The following is a 23,478-nucleotide window of genomic DNA, read 5'->3' on the forward strand; positions in this document are numbered from 1 at the left end:
AATCCTACTAGAGATAAATGCATGAATTATTTTCTCAGAATCCTGTTTATTTAGAAAGCGCCTTAATTTCTTAACATTTTTAAGATGGAAGAAACATGATTTGGACAACTTTGTAATATGCGCTTTAAATGACATGCTAGAGTCAAAGATAACTCCTAGATTGCGGGCTGATTCAGTAAAATTAGTGGGGATTCCAACTGAGTTAAATGATGACAAAATATTGTTATGATCAGCGTCATTCCCTCCAACAATTAACATCTCTGTTTTATCTGTGTTTAAAGACAAGTAGTTCTCATTCATCCACTCCTTTAATTAACTAACACAACTAATTAAAGACAACATTGGAGAAACTTCATTTGATTTAAATGAAAGGTATAACTGGGTGTCATCTGCATACGAGTGAAAATTAACATTATGTTTCCTAATGAGAGATCCCAGTGGAAGCATGTAAAATGAAAACAACAAAGGTCACAGTACGGAGCCCTGCGGGACACCATATTGAACTTCTGTGTATAATGATGGAGTACTGTCAGCACATTTCTGTACATATTGGAATCGATTTGATAAATAAGAACTAAACCAAGCGAGCATGGTACCTGTAAGCCCAACATCATTTTCTAGCCTGTGCAGTAAAATAGAATGGTCAGTGGTGTTAAATGCTTCACTTAAGTCCAACAACATAATTACAGTGGAGTTTCCTTCATCAGTGGATATCAGAATGTCGTTTACAACCCGTGTTAGTGCCGTTTATGTACTATGACCTGTGCGGAAACCAGATTGGAATTTCTCAAATTTCATATTATTCTTACTGATTACCAATTTCAGTTCTACAAGATACACTTTCTTGAAAACTTGTCTTTTGCAATGAGCTTCAGCAAAAGCCAAGTCCTTAGGAAATGCAGAAAAATACAAGAATATATATTGTATACAGAAAAGTACTCAGTTACTTAAATAGTACTTCTGATACACTTGATTAATCAATGCCACTATCCCTGATGGCCATTGTCTTAGTAATCACTATAAAATCAAAGTGTCACCTTTTTGATAAAATATAATTAATTACTTTGCATCTGTACACCATTAAAAACTTAACAGGCACACATATATTAATTGAGACCTAGAGTCACTGGTAAAATGCTCTATGCCACTTACCAACTGAACATGTTGCTTATCTCATAACTGTTTTATGTTCCTGTGTGTTTATTATGGTCTAATAATGCTTACCTTAGCATGTTAAATTTAAATACTGTATACTATGTGCATCCGTTTTCTATATATGTATTGAGTTCACTTTATTTATTATGCTGTCATGACCACCATTAGAAGCACCATTCACACATTGTTATAGCCTTTACACAGCCTGTGACTGCAAGTTGTTGTATGGTCAGTCATGACACTGCTAAAGAAGAGACCAATTCTTCTTATATATACATTTTTACTCCTCCCCTTTTAATTAAAGATATTGTTTGTTAGTGTTTTTTGTTATCCTATAACCTTTCAGTCCTGCTCTTCTTCATCTCCATAATTCTGCTCTTTGGCTTTCATTTCATACGGTAACTACAGAAATTGATCCTTTACAGCTTAATGAAATCCATCAAGCAAACTTTTCTGTTTGTTCGACTTTACTGTACTTGATTTGAAATACTCTTCTCTGTTCTGCCTCTTAAGAAAACTGTAAACACAAGATCTTGCCTTTTCACATTAGCAATATTCTGGAATTGGCTTTGGCCAGAAGCACACTACACGACTTTCAGTTGGAGAGCATGTCAATCTTAAGTACTGCAGGTGGTCGATCTCAATGCCATGAGGATGTCATCTTTCACTATTGGGAATTGCAAAGGACGATGGGTTAAATCATTGCCTCATGACTTTTCAGCACATTTTCAGATTTTCAAAGTATTGTCAGCTTGTTGCATTTTGACATCCAATTAACATGCTGCATGACAGTGCCAGTGGCTGTAAGAATATTTTTCAGGTAGAGTTAGTATTGTCCTGTCTTCTTTCTTTCCCCATTCTGACATGATACAACAAGCACAATACATAAAAGTCTCTCATCTTTTTTCATATTTTGAAAAACCTGTTTTTCTTCATTCCTATGTCTGCATTAAATTTGTTGTATTTCTAGTTATAGTTGCATTGGTGGTCAGCACTGGAATATACAGGAGCCCACTCCTGTGATTTAAGACGAAGACAATTCTGTTTAGTTTTGTCATGGCAACCTGCAGACCGCTATAACTGAGTCAATGGGGACTTCAGAGTATGTGACTGTCAGTCAAGGGTGCATGCTATTACTTGCCACATCTCTCTAAGATTATGTAAATGATGGCTACTGCTAAAAATGTGTTAAACTATCTTTAAGATAACAAACTGCACCTATATCATATTTTAGGCACTATTCATTGGAAACTTGCCCATAGCACTTTTCAAAAATGAACAATTAAACAAGAGTACTTAAGAAACCTATTTTTAAAATTTGTTTAAGGAAGATGTCAAAGACTGCACAGCAAAAAATCATTATCCATGGCACTATTTAATCGCATCCTTAGCCAGGTTTTCAGCTTGAAAGAGCATTTTGCCTATTAAACTATGTGCAGTCAGAATGAACACCTTCCTGCTTTAATTTACTCCTGATATGTAGAAACACCAATGCTGAAGCAAGCAAACAAAATCAGCCACACAGAACTGACAAAAACAATGTTTAAAATGCGCTGGTACAGATAGAGACAGTCATTTTCTGTCCTGCTAAATTCTGAATAGGCTCACGAGGCGTGCTAGAGCTTATACCAGCTAGCACAGGAAGCAAGGCAGGAACAGCCACCTGGACAACAGTGCCAATCCATCGCAAGGTAAACAAACACACACACATACTATAGACAAGGGCCAATTTAGCATTGCCAGATCATCTAACCTGCATGTTTTTGGACTATGGGAGGAAACCAGAGTACCCAGAGGAAACCAATGCAGACATGAGGTGAATATGCAAACTCTACACAGCGAGGACCTGGGACACAAACTCTGGTTTACTTCCTGCCAGGCAACAGTGAGACAGATATAGGTCTTTCAAAAACTGACTAAAAATAACGTTTTTTTTTGGTCCGAAATAATAATGAGTCAAAAGTTAAATGTTGTGGTACAAACCCAACTTTCCCCATTTACTTACAAATGATAAATGAAACTACACTTGATGGTGCAAATACACTTATCACTCTGGGCTTGAAGGAGATCCATCTCTTCAGGTATCCAGTCAGCAAATGATGCTTCCTTCTGGGTGGCTGGGATTTTATGGTCCTGGGACTAGAAGGGGTGCAGTTATTTGCCCTCACTGGGCAGTTTCTCTGCATTGTGAAGGTAAATGAAGATGACACAGTTAAGGGCAGCGCCTCCTCTTGGGCAGCGGTGGAATTACATACCAGGAAGGAACCTGAAGGGTGACCATCTCGTACGCATGCGTGACACAACAACAACATTATTTATATAGCACATTTTCATACAAACAATGTAGCTCAAAGTGCCTAACAAGATAAAATAAAAAGGAAGTTAATATATAAAACATAAACAGACAAGACTAGACAATAATATTAGAGTATGTAACAAAAAGAAGATAAGGTCAGATGGTCAGGAGGACAGAAAAGAAACAAAATCTGCAGGGGTTCCAGGGCCAAAAGTCCGCCCAGCCACCACTGTGTGTTCTACGTAACATAGATAGTCTAAATTGTTTTTCGTCATTTACAGGCTTCACGTGGAAAAATTTGATGATGATGGTCATGTGGACATCTGGGACACACTTCATTCAATCCATAAGTGGAGGGGCAGCATGGTACCTTGATCAGGTGGTGTTTGTGCAGATTGCCACCACAGAAGAACCAGAAAAGAGAATAGTGCAGATTAGTACAGACTTGTAGAACCCAGAGGAAAATGACAATTCATTGCCCATATAGACTAATAGGGATACAACTAAAATTAATCTATGAAAAGAGCCATTTTAAAATAATTGTTTTTAGCAGTTTTTTAAATTGTTCTACAGTATTAGCCTGGTGAATTTCTATTGGTAAAGTATCCCATATTTTAAGAGCATAACAACAAAAGGTTCCCTCAGCACTTCTTTTCAGGTTGGCCGTATAAGCAGACCTTCATTTTAAGACCTATAGTTACCACTTGGAGTGTAAGGGGACAGACATTCCAAAATATAGCATGGGGCTAGATTAATTAAGGCTTTGTAAACCATTGGTAGTATTTAAAGTCAATTCTAAATGGCACGGGTAATCAATGTAACAATGCTAAAACTGGTGAAATGTGCTCAGATTTTCTTTTTCTAGTTAAGATTCTTGCTGCTGAATTCTGCACTAACTGTGACACATCAAAAAAAATAATTTAGCCATTCTGAAGAGGATCACAAGAGCTGATAATTCTGCAGTGCTTTCAGACCTCCTTTTATCAGGGAGGAATATGTTCAATGCTTTTCTCACATTGATTCACATGACATTGTCCTATGTGTTATAATGGTCCCCATGTTCTGGCCATTTTGAATCTTAGAAGTTATTTGACAACACAAAGAAACAAATAAAAAACAGCAACTTGCAAAATACAGTGTGTTTAACTAGTCTAATTTGAAATTAAATACAGTAACTCAAAATTTTACTTTACATTTGCAGTTTTGCAATTTTGTTTACTTTTCCTTATAGCATTTTCCATGTATCTTCTTCTGTTTTGTCTAATCTTCCTTCATAGTTCTTTTTGTAACACCATATTGCTATTTCTGTTCAAATATTATGGTATTTTCCATAATACATTCAGATTACACTGAAATATTTAATATGTGTCTCTTTATTTTCAAAAATTAGGCTTCATTTTCCAAGACAGATTCCAAATATTAGTTATTAAATTTACAAATAAAATTAAAGTAATGCTTAACTGGCATTTTGTGTATAATACTAAAACTGAGCATAACAGCCATTGCAAGTAATAATTTATATGCTTTGACCTTACAAGAGATGCCTGTAGCCTCAAATAACCAATTCATTTCTTCAAGGACTTGACCTTTGTTTAACATTTATGCACCAGTGAATCAAATAAACCCAAATCACTATTGTTTCAATTTAGGGTTAACCTACCTGCTTTTATGTGGTACTACTAAAACAGTCTCTCTTGGAAAGCAGTCTAAAGTGTGAGTAAAGAGGCAGATTAAAACAGCAATACTGCTATTGGCCATAGTGTCTTAAAATTTGTCTAATGGACAAGGAAGGCATGACAACTGGAGCAGACTAATGTGCTAAGTATATATGCATTTGACATGTTGCCTAATGAGAATGTTGTTTTTCTTTTATTACAAAATTGTTTCTTAGCCCAACGTCAAGTCACTGAATTCTCAATATTATGAAGGTTAGGTTTTAATTTAGGCATTTTGATAAATATTCTTTGATAATATGAATATATTAGTTCTAGGGTAATTACCATTTGTTGTAAGAAAGGCATATTCAATTTATACCCTATTTTTTAAAATATTTTATATTTTATTCCAATAAATATTTATCCATTTCACTTGCTTACTTCATTGGAGGATTTATTAGGAGCTGGAGCTTAAACCAGCAGCATTAAAAAATTCAAGGCCCACAATGGATGTGCTATCAGCTCATCAGAGTGCACACATGCTTTCATGCTGCAAGAAGTTAGAGTTGACAATATATAGTATTGTACATATTAAGCTTTGTCTTAGGATGTGTGAGGACTCAGAAATCCACAAAGATCATTAGAACATTAGAACAATGTAGATAAGAACAGGCCATTCAGCCCAACAAAGCTCAGCAGACCTATCCAGATATTTCTTCAAAAAACAAATTGAGTTTAGTTTTAAAAGTCCCTAAAGTCCAACTGTCTACCATTCTACTTGGTAGCTTATTCCAAGTGTCTGTGGTTTTCTGTGTAAAGAAAATTTCCTAATGTTTTTGTGAAATTTACCCTTGTGTTCTTGATGAACTCATTTTAAAAGAACACTGTACTAATTCCCTTCATAATTTTGAAATACTTCAATCATGTCTCTGTATAAACTTATTTTGCTTAAACTGAAAAGTCTAGCTCTTTTAATCTTTCCTCATAATTCATTCCCTATAGTCCTGAAATCAGCCTAGACACTCTTCTTTGGACTTTTTCTAGCACTGCTATATCCTTTTTCTAGACCAAAACTGTTCACAGTACTCTAGATGATGTCTCACTAGCTGGAGCTGAAATGTAATCTCCTTGGACTTGTACTTTATACATCATACTATACAACCTAACATTCTGGTAGAACTTCTTAATGGCTTCTGAACACTGTGTGAAAGCTGATAGTGTAGAGTCCACTACGACTCCCAAATCCTTCTCATAAGGTGTAGTTTTCGATTTTCAGAGCTCCCATTGTGTATTCAAACCTAACATTTTTACTTCCTATGTGTAATACCTTACATTTATTGACATTAAATTTCATCTGCCATAAATATGCCCAAGCCTGTATGTTGTCCAAGTACCTCTTTAATAATTCAATGGATTATCTGCCAATCTGTATATCTTGGTATCATCTGCAGACTTAACCAGCGTGTTACTTATATTCCTATCTAAATCATTTATATATATTAAAACTAGTAATGGACCTAGCACTGACCCCTGTGGAACACCACTCTTAATATCAGCCAATTCTGATAAGGTGCATTGCACCATAAGCCTCTATTTCCTGTGTCCGAGCCAATTTTTCACCCACCTACAAACATCACCCTGAACTCCCATTGTTTTAGTTTGATGCCCAGCCTCTCATGTGGCGCCTTATCAAATTCTTTCTAAAAGTCAAAATAAATAATACATATCACATGTTCCACTTTGTTTATACCCTTTTGACCCCCCTCTTCTGAACACATGCTGGCTCTTCAGTAAAACTCCTGTTCTTGCCATGTGTTGCCCAATCTTATCCTTAATAATTCCATCCATTACTGGCTTATAGCTTCTTGGATCTGCCCAGTCACACTTTTTATATAACAGGATAATAATTTGCCTTTTTCCAGTCCTTTGGAATTTCTCCAGTGCACAATGACTCCCTAAAAATATGTGTCAAAAGTTTATATATGTAATTTCTAACCTCCTTAAGAACTCTAGGGTAAATATTATCTGGTCCTGGAGAGGTGTTTGATTTCAGCCTATTTAATCTAAGCAGTACTTCTCCCTTTACAATTTCTAAATCACTCAGTACCTCCTTAATAGTAGTTTTTACCGCTGGGAGGTTATCTACTTCCTCACATGTTAAGTCCTCAGAAAAATGTGAGTTACAGCATCTGGTATTTCACTGTATGTATGTTTTGATACCCCTTTACTATTTCTGATGGACCACCTCCTTTTCTGTTCTTTTACTACTCAGATACTGAAAGAATCTGTTATATTTCCCTCCAACTATCTTTTAGCCTTTCCTAATGTCCTTCTTAATGGTTTCCCTCATATCCACATACGCCCTACAATTCACATTAGAGTTATTAGTCATATACGCCATATACAGTAGTTTTTTTCCTTTGCAGCTTCTTTTGCTAACTCTTTATTAAACCACAGTGAAGTTTTTTTTTTACTTCCTACTAATTACATATTTAGGTATGTATCTGTCCTGCATTACATGCAAAACATTTTAAACCACCTGTTTCACTGCTCCTTGACTGTCTCCACACTAAAAAGCATATCCCAGTCAATCCTCCTTAGACTTTGTTGCATCTGCTCAAAATTTGTCCTACCAAAGTTAAACTTTTTCATCCGCATTCTTACAAAACACTTAGAGCTGTATTGTATTATGGTCACTTGACCCTAGTGGATCAATCCCCTTTACACCCCCAATTCTATCTTGATTATTACAAAATACTAAATCCAGACAAGCTTCACCCCACATGGTGTTTTAACATAATGTGTTAAAAAATAGCCACTGATTACTTCTAAAAACTCCTGCTCTTGTGAGCTGCTGTTTGCAAAGTTATTACAGTTAATATTCAGGCAGTTACAGATGCTATAATATCCCCCTGTAAACTTGCCTTTATAATATTACTAAAAAGATGTGCATTGAAATTACTGTCTGCATTGGGCCTATCACACACTCCTAAAATAAGACCTCTTTGACTAGCTTTCCTTGCGAAGCCACATGTCCTCACTAAGAGAAAATCTTCATGAGGTACACACTGACAGCAGCCTAGCTCGGACAAATCCCAGGTCCTTAGAGCTTTGAGGCAGCAACATAAATACTGTGCATTATGCCAGTGCCCAAATAAAACTCAGAAAGACATTTATAAAATCTACTCCCAGAATTTCAAAAGAATTTGGGGCTTGTGGAAGAAGAGATGGAAATTACACTTCTTACACCATACTCAGGTTCTGAATCTTTCACACTTACCTGTTAAATATTATTCTGGGAAATTTTGGTAATTTACTAGCATTTCATACTGCAGACTTCTCTAACATTTACATAAGCTCACATAATTAATATATTCCCCTGTTTCTTTAATGACTAGTGAAACATGTATGTTCATGGACCTTGCACATCTCAAAAAATCAATCAAACAAGGAGATACTGGTGTCTGGTTTGTCTTAATGTGTTACCCTTCAACATTGTCATTATCTTACTTAAAAGAAGCCATATACTGTAGAGGTTAGGTGTTTTCACACCTAGTTCATTTGCAGCTTTTTTTTTTCAAATTCTGGAGCAAAGACCATTGTAGTCTGGTTAGGTTAGGTAGATGTGAACACACCAAATGCACTCTGGTGCTGACAAAAACAACTGTGCTGAGACCCCTTTGGAACTCACCAAGAGAATTGGAGCTGTTTGATACTGTGGTTTGATACTAGACTGATCTAAATTTAGGAAATATTGTGCATTTTAGGAAACATTTCTAACTCAGTATAAAAATAAATCCACACATGCATGCACGTTTTGTGGAAGCAGACAGGCATGGGCACTCTCAGCCCAAAGAAGGCGCTCAGAATTTTAGGACAGGCAGTAGAATCAAGATTTTTTGTATGGCGCACATACAGACTCACTTTTGATGGAATGAGCGTCCAGTCATGGGCAGCTAGGGCTAGATTAAGACCCTTAGATGCCCTAAGCACTAAGTAATTTTGGTGCCCCCTTACACTAGTAATTCAAAAAAATAACAAACTAGAAAATAAAATTTTATTTTATTATCGAAAATTCGAAATTAAACAAAATATACTTATAGTAAGAAGGAAAATAATATTTATTTTTGTATGCTTCATTTTGTTTTTATCTTAATAAATTTCTTAAACTTTTTTTTCCTTGAAAACTCTTTGATTAGATCTTCATGATCAATCTTACATAACACATCTGCTTCTATACATAATAGAGATAAGGCATCCAGCCTGCCTTGATGCATAGTTGGTCTGAGAGGATTTTTAATATATTTCAACCGAGAAAATGAGTGCTCAGCTGAGCAGTTTGTGACCATTAATGTTAAAAATATACGAAAGGCAATGTCTACATTTGGAAAAGGACACTCAATATTGTCTTCTAAAATTAGTTTAGAAAGTTCTACATAATTGAATCTTGTTTTTACATTTTCTGTTGCACTGAACTTATGGCGCACATATAAATGAAATTGCTGAAGTTCAGCTGAGAAATTACTGTTGAACAGAAAATGGCATCCTGAAATTTTACAAATTGTAACGTTTGGGGTCGATTTTAAAGGTTTTTTTGAAATGTATGGTTTTCATTTTGACATGAAAACCGTAGATTTACCAGTTTGATTATTTAATTTATTTATGGATTTTGTGTCATTTTAGCAAATCTGTTTACACATGTTCTTAATACAAGATTTGAAGAATATTTTGTGAAAATGTTGTTAATAAATCTTTATTAATAAAACATTTATAAACAATTTTATCCAATAGTAATCAGCTGTACGATTTTCACTTTTACATAATGTAAATGAATTTAAAAATATCCAAGAATAGAATTAAATAGACTTACCAGAATATTTTTTCCTCAAACTGAGACGATTTTTTGTTTTTGCTTAAAACAGAAAATAATGCTTTCTACACACAAGAAATTTATTTTAAGTTAAATAACAGATAATTCACGAAACACAACAATTATGTGATAATAATTTTTAATTAACTATTATTTAAAAATATAAAAACATATTGTTTTGAATCAAATTACTTTCACAATATTTTGACATAACATGACGTTTAAGGGAATCACCATGAAACGGGAATTCCCCATCGTAGATGGCACCAGTATGCAGAACGCACTGTGCAAGGCGCCATCTACGAAAAGTGACGGCATAGGGAGGTACAGGGAGGCATTATTCATTTTTCATTAAATTTTGAAAATGGCTATAAATTTAATTAATTTAATAATTTATGTGATAAATTTGGCAATGAAAAAGTTTTGTGGTGCCTCCTTTACCCTTGATGCCCTAAGCATGTGCTTACTTTGCTTATGTGGGCAGCCCTTACATTTATTACAGTTCTTATCATACAAGCCATTATTCATCCTCATCTGACTCCTAATATTCCACTGCTCTAATCCTGCTTCTAATTGATTCTACCATTATTTCTCGGCTGAGGGTGTGTCATATCCTACTCTGTCCATCATATCTGTTTAAAAAGGCCTATTCTTACTCCCTAGTAGCTCAGCAGTCACCACCAATATTTATAGTTGGAAAGTTCACATCCCCTCTCTAAAAGAGGTGGCTCAGCCTTTTCCACCTCTCTCACATGTCTGACTTTTGGCTTATGAAATATTGGTAGTTCCAGTAATAATACAAATATGTAGGCATGAGCCTTTTTAATCCTAACTCTTACATTTTTAATGCTTAGTGAAATACAATACTTACTTTCTCATGTGCTTATAATACTTTTGTAGTACGTGTAGATTAACAGTTTTAAGAATACACTTTTCAATAGTTTGCATAAAAAAACTCTGTATTGATCTGATTGACTGATACATAAATAACGCTTGACTCAGCTTCAGAACCTGTTCATGTCGCTTATGATCAGACTGAGTAGTAGTCGACAATGTTAAAAAAAAGATATATGAGGTAGTTAAACCGACCATTTACAGACTTCGTGAGAAATTTGGAAGAAATTAAATTGAAAATATATTAAACAAGGGGGCTTTGCCCCCTGCTCGCTTCGCTCGCCAACCCCCGTTTTTGTTTTTCCGGATATACACTTTTAAGATTTTTTTTTTTCTTTGAATTGTTGCTATTTCATTAGTTTCACTTTTATTTCTGAACTTCTGTAAAAACATCCATCCATCCATCCATTATCCAACCCGCTATATCCTAACTACAGTGTCACAGGGGTCTGCTGGAGCCAATCCCAGCCAACACAGGAAGGCAGGAAACAATATTTGGAATCTTTCGAGTCCCAATGTGCTGAATCTTTTTAATGAGGTCCGTGAGACATGTGTTTAATGACTTTGTACCATAATTCAGGATAGGTTTCTCTGTTTGGAATTTCAGCACAGACAAAACGATCTACATCATCAGCAGTTAATAATTTTTTTTGAAAAGTAGCCAATAAATGCATGTGAGGTAAACTCCGTTTTTGAAATTCTCTTGACTTAAACTTCAAAGCCTTACACTATTTACATACTTCTGACATATCACCTATGTCCATATATTCGATCTCTATTCGCCTTTTCGTTATTTCTCAGAGTAATAATTTCTCTTTCTTTGCGCTAATGCAATGTTTACTTTTTTTGTTTTGACACTTGTCACTTTTTTCTGCTTTCATATTCTGTATCTTGCTCTGCATGTGTTTCGCGCCTACGTTTTTTTTGAGGCTTTTGAATTCCAGTTTTCATTATCTTTAACCTGCTCTGCATGTGTTTGGCCCCCTTTTTTAACCTCTTTATGACGTTTTACTTTGTTTTCTACTCTGTCTTTTATTTCTGACCTCGCTTTATCCTGCTTTTGTTTCAATGACACCTGGTCCGTGGTGATTATTTTCCCTTTTTCGAGTAATAATTTCAGTTTGTTTGCGCTACAGTGATCTTTACTTTCTTTTTTTATAGTTTCTAATTTTCCTACTTTCATATTCTTTAACTTTTTCCACATGTGTATCGCGCCTTTTTTTTTTTTTTGAGCCTTTCGAATTCCACATCTAGATTGGACGTGCTTTTTTTCAATTCCACTTGTTCTGGGCTGATAATTACTTTCCTTGTTTTCTGAATTTGCACCTAGATTATTCTTTTTCTTTTTTGTCTCTCCAATGCTTTTGAGTCTCTTTTCTCCGCACTGCTTTCTTCTTTGCTTAGTCATCTACATTTCATCTATAACGTATTGTCCTTATATGCGCTCAGAGTCCTGGATCTGTGTGTGCTCAAAGCCAAAACACGACTGAGAGTTTTGATAACCGTGGTCTTATTTGGTTGTAAATAGGGCGTGTCTTGCAAGAATCTCATGTTCTACGTCATCGCGAGACGGTCTTGGGTCAATCTCTTGGCACAAAGTCTCAAGTTTAAGGTCCCCGCGAGACGCTCCGTGGCCAATCTCTTTAGTCTTGCGGGTCTTTTAAGTGTCTTCCGTGATCTTAACGTGAAGATCACGTCTCGACACCCTACTGTTTCTCTGCAGGATTTTTTTTTTTATAATAGAGAGATAAAGAAATATTGTCCTCAGCTAGGACATCTTTGAATCAGGAACCAGGCAGAAGGAAACTTGTTCATTGCGTCTTTAATTATCTCTTTATGAAGAAGGAGTAACCCATTACAACAGTTTGCTAAGGAATATCTCCCCAAGCAGAGGCTGCCACAGAATGGTCACAGAACAGAGACAGAAAGTAATTCTTGTAGATAACTGAATTTGCATAACACTGCTGAATTAATACTTACTCTGATAGGTTCACTAGCTTCCATTCACTCTGATTGGCATCACATTACTCTTAAGCCAGGGAAGTACTCAGCACGATGCATGAGCTTGAAGACGCTGCTGCTAAGCAAGCAGTGTACTATCTATTCTTGCACACATACTTTAAGTAAATCTGGAGGATTCCAACAGGTGGCAGTGTGAGAAATCATCACAATGAGAAAATAACTTCTGGTTTCTGAAGAAAGACATTAAAAATAATTCTTTGCATTCTGATGCTGTTGCGAAGGTGCAAAAAAAAAAAGAGACAGCAATAGAAACACAGAAGAGACCTTTAAATGTATCACAGCGTTACGATGGGGAGTATGCGATGCTTATATTTTCTGTGAGAGAAATGGATGAAGAAAAGCACCATAAAGACATTTTCATGTCAGCATTTAAGTTTGATGATTTTCTTCAACGCATCGAACCATTCATCAAACATCGAAGCACTCACATTGATGCAGCTGGGGCCACAAGCCTGCCATCACATGTCGATAGTAAACAACGATGCTGTCACATACCAAAACTTGAACACACACGCCACCCATATTTTTGCTGGTACTGCAACTTGTGCATGTGTTGTGTTAATTTCTGACAATGTGCCCAAAGGACACATCAAAAGAGCACTGGGAATGCATGGCAGCCATGACACATGTGTATATACGTTCTGAGTGTGAAGTATGAACTGACCCTTATAGGGCAGGAGTGATGTGCACTCCTCAATACAATCACACTTACAACACAATGCAGAGACTTGAGATGCATTGTTGTTTATACTGTGGAGTGAATGTGAATCAAACATTTCCAAGTTAACATTATTAATAAATATTTACAGGCCTGGAGACAGCAGACATGAGATATAAGATAACCTAAATAGAGGTGACATTCAGGCTATTGCAGAGTAAATATGCAACATTATACAGTGAAAATAAATTCACCTAATGCGTCTACTGTCTAAATGAAACTGAGGCATCTCACTGTATGCCTGTATGCCCTCAGCAGAGCATGCCATAGAATTGCCTACAAGAACTGTTTCTTTCCTGTAGCATGCAAAGTAAAGTATTTTCATGTTCATTCGGCTTATAGAGCTGTGCTTGGCAAATAAACCACATAACCATCACAAATTATTATGATATCCGATCTTTATAAAATTTGTACTTGTTTTAGGAATTATTTGGAACTTTTACATCTGTATATCTAGTATGGTGTTTTTAAGAACAGAAAACCTGAATTTGTGGTCAGTGAATTTAAACTGCAACGTTATTTTTTTTCGCCATAGACAGCAAAAAGTGTGCTGGCCGCTGCCATGGAAACTTGTCTTGGAATTGCCTGGACATGCTTGTTGGTGACGTCAAAATAGCAACTGTATAAAGTTCAGTCCAATTAATTCTGGAATATCTGAGCTTGATGGATAAAAACCCTTTGCTTAACTACTAACTATAACTCTTCTTTTATATTTCTGGTCTCAAATCTCTGCTCCATTTTTTGACTGTGAATTGTGATTTTGTTTTGGGCTCTGATAAAAGATTCTCTCTGATTCCTGGTTCTGACCTTGGCCCAGTTTTTGTTTTTCGCATATTCTGGTCATTTTCAATTTTTGATCTCTGTCACTCTCAGGCAGAATACAATCATGCTGGTGCATAAGTGCATCATTTGTCAAATTATTATGATGATTTTTCCTGGGTAAAAACTGTTTCTGCCCAATGAATGAAGTTCATGACACACCTGCAAGACGTTTATTTTTCCTGACTTGCAATCACAGGAAAATATATTAGCTATGAACTGTCTAAATTAAAATGGCAACCTCTCAAGTTTAGAACAGAGTGACTTCAAGGTGACAAATGACTGCACACATTGCATGATTCAAATTGTACACTTCACTGCTAGGTGTTTGATTGGTAGTGCCCAGGACTGCAAACAAGTAAGAAGCAATTTTCTACATACAGTACATGCCTGTTGTTTTTGAACCAGGATTCAGTGCTTCTATGAAACAAGAGCATTGTACTGCTGGCTTATTTTCCACACATAAGCTTCCTTAGTGGGTTTTTCATGTTTCCTGCAACACTCCTCAGAGGTGGGTGAAAATCAAGATGCAGCATAATGTCTTGTAAATTATGTATTCTTTCTTTCTTTCTTTCTTTCTTTCTTTCTTTCTTTCTTTCTTTCTTTCTTTCTTTCTTTCTTTCTTTCTTTAAAGGGAGTAAACAGTACTGGACATTTCCCATCCCTTTGCTGAAATAAAGTGCATGGCCATGACTATAGATAGATAGATAAATAGATAGATACTTTATTAATCCCAAGGGGAAATTCACATACTCCAACAGCAGCATACTGATAAAAAACAATATTAAATTAAAGAGTGATAAAAATGCAGGTATAACAGACAATAACTTTGTATAATGTTAACGTTTACTCCCTCGGGTGGAACTGAAGAGTCGCATAGTGTGGAGGAGGAACGATCTCCTCAGTCTGTCAGTGGAGCAGGACAGTGAACCAGAAGTGCAAACAAGCAACTAAAAAAAAAGTGCTTATTTTGATTATGGATACACTCAAGAATATAGAGAACACTGCAGGGCCATTTGGTCTAACAATTCAGCTGAAAAAGTTATATTTTTCTAGATAAGTAATTGTATTGATCGTATGATAGAATCTTGGAAAAAATCCTTAAGAAGATAAAGATGAAGGTTGTTAGAGATATTTTAATTAGAAAAAAATCACTGAGGGAAGCTTATTACTTATTTTGCATAACATGTGGTGGCACTATGCTCCACTGACTCTGGTATAAAATATCTGTTTTTTCTATTTTTATTTTAAAATGTATGTTTTTTTTTTTGTTTAATGTCATCTGTCTTGAAACAAGCTAAAATACTAGCAAACCTTAATTAAATAAATAAAACTTGTGGAAGTAATGAATTGCATGACTGCAGACAATGCTCTGTAAATGTATCTGTGATTGCCTTGTTGTTTGTAGATACTGTAGAAGATCGTTAACCCTCAGCATGGATTAATTAAAATGTTTTCGCTTAACAAGAGAATACAAAATTTATGAAAAACAGCATGGAAATGAACACGTTTAGTGAGAAAATTGATTTAAAATTTCTTGATACACAAACTAGTATTTGGATCTAGCAACAGTAAACATATAATATATATCTATACTAATAAAAGGCAAAGCCCTCACTGACTCACTGACTGACTGACTGACTGACTGACTCATCACTAATTCTCCAACTTCCCGTGTAGGTAGAAGTCTGAAATTTGGCAGGCTCATTCCTTACAGCTTACTTACAAAAGTTAGGCAGGTTTCATTTCGAAATTCTACGCGTAATGGTCATAACTGGAACCTGTTTTTTGTCCATATACTCTAATGGAGGAGGCGGAGTCACGTATTGTGTCATCACGTATTACGCCTCCTACGTAATCACGTGAACTGAAAACGAGGAAGAGAATTACAGCACAAGTCAAACGCGGGAACGAAGGTAAATGACGTTAATTGTTGACTGTCTTTTAATACTGTGTAATTGTTGAGTGTCTTTTAATACTGTGTAAGCATACATATTAACATGTGCAATTAAACGTGTGCATTTACGGGGTGATTTCTCAGGCTTAAAAGCTCGCCTTTTATTAAAAAGGTAAATGCAAACTCTTTTCATTCTGAAGGGCACAAACCACATTAGATTTCAGCTGTTAAATGCGCAAAAATGTCAGTACACCAGATAAATAAGCGCAACATATTATCAGTTGTATTGTATGCTTACAATACATATAGAAATGTGTTAATCGTTAACTAATATTATGGGATGGTGTTTTTCGACTCGTGCCTTGATTTAAACGATTGCATGTCTTGGTGGGTTTGCGTAGCTTATTGTCAATATCTTTACACCTCTTTTTAAGACTTAATTTAAAAAGGTTTTCTTATCTTCTTAATTAAAATTTAAAAGCAATACTTCACCGCTGCAAAGCCCCTCTAGCGCTGACATCCGAGGTTCGATTACCGTAAGCGAGTGCAGTGAGTGTGTACGCCTGATGAGCCAAGAATAAGGGGGAAAGACGTGTCGCGTACTCTTTGCATTATTTGACAGTAAACTATTTTCATCCATTCTATGATCTGCTTCTCACAACTGAAGGCACCGTGGCTGATGTTACCTGACTTGCTGGCCAACCATAAGCGTTACCTGGTAGGTAACCACCCACTCACTTCACTCCCTTACGGGAATCGAACCTCGGACGTCAGCGCTACAGGCGAAGCCCCTAAAATTGCGCCACGGCGTGTGGTTCGTTTATTTGACAGCATGTAGATCGGGGTAATTACATTCACGGCATTCGTAGTCTGATTCACAATCTGATTGTATGGGTGGTTACCTACCAGGTAACGCTTATGGTTAGCCAGCAAGTCAGCTCGAAGTGATCACTCGAGTGAAGGCAGCTTCACAAAAAAACAAATCCTTAACAAACTGTTATTGGTATATTTTCCCTCAATTTTAAAAGGTTTTCTTTTCTTCTTAATAAAAATTTAAAAGCAGTACTTCGCCAGTGCGAAGCGCGGGGATTTGAGCGACTGACGCATACAGACATATTCATGAGTGCAGGTACTTCAGAAAGAAAGCACCGTGTAAACCTAAACTTTAAATTAAGTTCATAGACCTACAAAAGGTTGCCATTGATTTGAGGCAAGATTGCTTTTCTCATGTACAACTATACATTCTTAACAGTAAGCTTGCACAGCTTGGTCATAGTACAACCTGAGTGCTGAACTGACAACGTCGTATACAAACAGAACTATAACAATTGTAATAAACAAACAAAAAAAAAACCGAAGAACCCTTGGATTTAATAAAAAGGGTCCTTCCTTGGCGAAGCAAGGAAAAAGGAAGACCTTATATGGCGATCGTTTATAAAACAGCGGAAAAGCTGTGTTAAGGCTGCTTCACAAAAAAACAGATCCTTAACAAATTGCTATTGGGATATTTTCCCTCAATTTAAAAAGCTTTTCTTAATAAAAATTTAAAAGCAGTACTTCGCGGGGATTTAGATATAGATATATATAGATATAGATATATATATATATATGTATGTATGTCTATATATATATATATATATATATATATATATATATATATGTAAGCTTATAAGTACTGCCTTACTTCTCTTTAAGAAAGGAAGATGTAATGATACTTGATTTAAACGATTCCATGTCTTGGTGGGTTTGCGTAGCTTATTGTCAATATCTTTACACCTGTTTTTTAAGACTTATTGACTGAAACGGGCTTTCACAAAAAAAGTTACGGCTTTGCTACAGGATACACCCTCCACAAGTTAAGCAAGTAAAAATAAAAGTGTATATTTCTGTTTTATTTAAACCTTTTAAGTTTGTATGCATAGCCTCATTTGGCTGTTTTAGTTTTTTTTTTTCTTTCTTCAGTAATATTAAATCTACTTAAAGAAAAAGAACATATGCATTTTACTTTTTTTGTATCTCTTTAGTAATATTTTAGTGTAAAAGGATAACCAGTATTTAAACCTTTTATGTTACTTTATAAAGTTATTTTACACAATGTTGAAAAATTAATAAGAAAGCTACATATTTTGGCAGCTGCTGCTTTAATTTTCAATGAAATGAAAAAAGCTCTCCAAGAGAAAACCTCAATGAAGAAGAAACAGTTTGCACTATCTAAAAAGGAGAAACCCTCATTTATAAAGGTTTGCTGCAGATGACTTGACTGAAAATAAATTAATACTTCCTATGTGTATAATACATATTTATCTATTTTACTTATGCCTTTATTCCAGCAACTTGAAACATCTGAGGTACAATTTGTTACATTACTTTTGTTTTTTGCAGCACAGGCAGGTGAAGTGACTTCCTCAGGGTCACACAGTGGTGTCAGTACCAGGATTTGAACTGACAAGCTCCGGGTTTGCTGAAATATTACTGAAGAAAGAAAAAAAACGAAAACGGGCAAATAGGGCTATGCATACAAATGTCCATCCATCCATTATCCAACCCGCTATATCCTAAATACAGGAGCCAATAAGTAGATATGTATATATACAGTATATATATATATATATATATATATATATATATATATATATATATATATATATATATATGTGAATGTATGTATGTATGTATATATGTATGTTTATATTTATATGTATATATATATATGTAGATATGTAAATTTGTATATGTATATATATATGCATATGTGGATGTGTATATGTATATACAGTAATCCCTCCTCCATCGCGGGGGTTGCGTTCCAGAGCCACCCGCGAAATAAGAAAATCCGCGAAGTAGAAACCATATGTTTATATGGTTATTTTTATATTGTCATGCTTGGGTCACAGATTTGCGCAGAAACACAAGAGGTTGTAGAGAGACAGGAACATTATTCAAACACTGCAAACAAACATTTGTCTCTTTTTCAAAAGTTTAAACTGTGCTCCATGACAAGACAGAGATGACAGTTCCGTCTCACAATTAAAAGAATGCAAACATATCTTCCTCTTCAAAGGAGTGCGCGTCAGGAGCAAAGCCTGTCAGAAAGAGATAGGAGAGCAAACAAATCAATAGGGCTGTTTGGCTTTTAAGTATGCGAAGCACCGCGGCACAAAGCTGTTGAAGGCGGCAGCTCACACCCCCTCCGTCAGGAGCAGAGAAAGAGAGAGAGAGATAGAGAGAGACAGAGTTTGTTTTTCAATCAAAAATCAATACGTGCCCTTCGAGCTTTTAAGTATGCGAAGCACCGTGCAGCATGTTGCTTCAGGAAGCAGCTGCACAGAAGGTAGCAACGTGAAGATAATCTTTCAGCATTTTTAGACGAGCGTCCGTATAGTCTAGGTGTGCGAACAGCCCCCCTGCTCAATCCCCCTACGTCAGGATCAGAGAAAGTCAGCGCAAGAGAGAGAGAGAGAAAAGTAAGTTGGGTAGCTTCTCAGCCATCTGCCAATAGCGTCCCTTGTATGAAATCAACTGGGCAAACCAACTGAGGAAGCATGTACCAGAAATTAAAAGACCCATTGTCCGCAGAAATCCGCGAACCAGCAAAAAATCCGCGATATATATTTAAATATGCTTACATATAAAATCCGCGATGGTGTGAAGCCGCGAAAGGCGAAGCGCGATATAGCGAGGGATTACTGTATATGTATATGTAGATATGTGTATATGTAGATATGTATATATATGTATATATGTTTATGTATATATATATGTTTACATAACCTCTTTAACACACTACTTCTCCGCTGCGAAGCGCGGGTATTTTGCTAGTATATATATATATATATATATATATATTTATATATATATAGTGGTAAACCAGCCCGGACACAAACAAGCAGACACTGAGAGTTCCAAAAATACACACGTTTAATAAATAAATTGTCCCGCACAGCACACAGTGTCCTCGCACCAAACACCCTTAAGTCCGGGCCTTTCAATGGACCATCCTTCTGTCACTGCCTTTTATTCCACCTTCCCGAACATTGTCCTCTTCCTCCCAACTCCGATTAATGACTGGAAGAAGGTGGCCTCTTTTATATCCCCCCAGATGTGCTCCAGGTGCCCTCTGACAAACTTCCTGCGGCACTTCCTGGTTTGGCGGAAGTGCTGCATGAGCATCCGGAAGCACTCCAGGTGTCCCTGGTATTCCTTCTGCCAGCACCTCTGGGTGTGGCAGAAGTGCTGACATCCAGGGGTCTGTGATCCTCCGGGCACTCCCTGGTGGTGACCACAGGCCCCAGTAGGGTTGAGCTTCCATGCTCAATTCCCGAGGCCTCCATACCGACCAGGGCGGCTGCCCTCTCGTGACCCAGGGGAGGTACAGTCTCTCTCCCGGTACTTCCAGGCGTCCCGGCTGGGCACAACCCCCAGCTGACCGCCACAATATATATATATATATATATATATATTTATATATATAAAATAACAGAAAATCTAGGAAAGAGATGATTTTGCACCAAAAGAAGAGCAAAACAAGAACGTAAGTATCGGTATGTAATTAATTCTTACCATAATTTGCACTGAACTCACTATACAATATGTAGAGTAACATTGAGGTATATGTGGATTGCGTTTTAAAAAGATGCTTTCAAAAGATGCTTTTTAAAGTAAAACTAATTTATTTCAGAATGTTTATTATTAATTATTTACACTCAGAAATCCACACTAAAATATGGCATATGGACAAAAACAGAAATGTGCATATGCAGAAAAAAATTCAGATGCATTAAACTGTGCGTAAGCAAAGTTTAACACACTTTCCCTTTATAATCCCAATGAACATGAATTTGAACAGACATGCATGCGCCTACAGGCCCACCCTGACTCCTTCCAGAATTTCGCATATTTGAATATGCAACTCATTATGAATATTCACTTCTGTTCAGTGTTTTGTTAAAAGACAATGGCAAAAGCATGTGGAAAAAAGAAGAATTTAAGCCAATGTGAAATTTAGGTCCTGCTCAGTAAAGTATAGGCTAGGAAAAATGTACAATTTGGTGGCTTTAATCACAAAATTTCCATTTTAATCGTGTTGATTACTTTGTCTTTCAAGTAGAACATTGCAAACTTCATCTTGTAATCGATGTTTAATTTACTAGAGTGTCTCAAACCCCATTGTAACTAAAGTAGCTTGTTTAATGCTTCATATTCTAAGTGTTTCCCAAACCACATTAATTGGTATGTGCTTCTTAACACTAGAATTACCAAAGCCAGCGAAAAAACTTGTAATTCCAGCCCACCTTAAATCCCTTCACACCTCTCCTTCAGCGTCTTTTGTCTTGTAAATGTCTCAATCAACACAAGCAGCAAGCAGCCTGCTATACCATCCCTCCACTGCCGCAGAAAGGGCAAGAAGTTCTCCCAGCTGAAGCCTTGATTATCTTGAAGTGAAGTGCTGGAGTTTTAAAGGGGAAATAATAGATCGTTATTTGGAACAAATGCATTTCATGTGTTCCGTGTCTACAACAATCTATGTAAAAACAACGTTAAAACAGAAGTGTTTTTCATGCTTTAGGAATAAATGACAAAAGGTAGGCATAAACTGTATAATGTGTGAAGGTTGAAGTCCAAGAATCAAATAAACACTTTCACAAAAGGTGCAAGTGGTGCAGTGGTAAGAACTGCTGACTTGTAATCAAGAGGCTGCGTGTTCGATCCTGGGTGTGTTGCAAATTTACTGTTTTGAGTAGTGAGCTGCTTTTATTGTTAATATTATACAATAAAAACATACATTTGATTTGCGTCTGTAACAGCCGGTGTAAACTATTAGTACTTGTAAAAGTTAATGTTTTTTTTTTCACTTTTATTCTCTCAGTCACAATCACGATACAACACCTCCCACCACCACCCCAGAACTGATCCTGTTAGTTTTTATTTCAAACTGGGAATAACTATAGATGTGAGTGATGTTTTGAGACAATGGAACGGGAAATTCTCAGATCTGGAGAGATAAAAACTGACACAAAAACGATGGTGTATCATGCCTTCTTGGTATCTCATTGTCACTTGAATTTTTTCTGTTCAGTTTTATTGAGTGTTCCTGCTCACGCTGAATTAGTATGCACCTAATGGTCCATGATATCAAAGCCGAACTGACAAAAAACAGAGACATACTGTAGGTATATATGATATTTGGAATAACTCATTTTATGACCTGTATAGTACATTTCGGAAAACATTGTGGCACTGATGCAACATTATTCATATTATTCATATTCATTTGCATAACTTCTTGTGGTTGTAATCAGTGACCGCGTTTTTTTTCCGATCTTGCCCAATCTCCACATTTTGGTGCATGATGGTGTTTCTTTTGTATTCCAGGACATGCAGAGGAAAGAATAGTACAGAGAGGTCAGTTCCGCGCTATATGCAGTAATCACATTCAAATGTTAACAGTTCCCACACACCCAAGGACCGTCCTTCCTACCTTGTACACACCAATGTACATACTTCTCACTATTTATTGTTTAGTTGCAAATATTATTTTTCCTCTTTTTTATTTCCTTAGTGTTATTTCTTTGTTATTTTTTCAGTAAAAATGTAATATATTTCTTGGATACATTGCCTGTTACACAAAGTGTCATTTATTTTAATTGCTGTTATTTACATGTTGATATGGGGCTCTGTTTGTTTAAACATATCATTCAGTTATGAAAACCTGATCCTCCTAATCACATTTCACAATACTATATTGTACTTTGCTGTGTGGCTTATTATTTGTTTTGAATGTTCTTACAATTATATTCCTTACGCCCTCATAATTTTTGCCCAATGGTCTCTGTGTATTACACTCTTTTGCGCAATCATGATTCTTAATGAAATGAATTCAGGAAAGTTTTTATTGTACTGATGTGAACGTCTCACACTGTTTAAAAAAACTACAAAAAAGTCTCACATACCATGTGGCACATGAGCAGAACCTTATGTTTGAAGGATGAAAGTCAGCAGCAGATTGATTGTAGGTAAACCAGAAGAGTCATTAATTTGGCTCTGCAAGCAAAAGAGACAAAATTCAAAATAGCAATATGTAGGAATAATATTGCAAAAAATAAGAAATATAGACTTAAAATAAATGTGTGCTTCTACAACAGTACATAAATT

General features: G+C 36.0%; 1 protein-coding gene across 3 annotated transcripts in view; it reads left to right on the forward strand.

Moving 5' to 3' along the window:
- tmeff2a (transmembrane protein with EGF-like and two follistatin-like domains 2a) overlaps positions 1–23,478 on the forward strand; it is a 748,263-nt gene that overhangs the window by 197,136 nt on the left and 527,649 nt on the right. The gene's annotated exons all lie outside the window — the stretch shown is intronic.

This window comes from Erpetoichthys calabaricus, chromosome 8 (genome assembly GCF_900747795.2).
Source record: "Erpetoichthys calabaricus chromosome 8, fErpCal1.3, whole genome shotgun sequence".
Taxonomy (NCBI): Eukaryota; Metazoa; Chordata; class Cladistia; order Polypteriformes; family Polypteridae; genus Erpetoichthys; species Erpetoichthys calabaricus.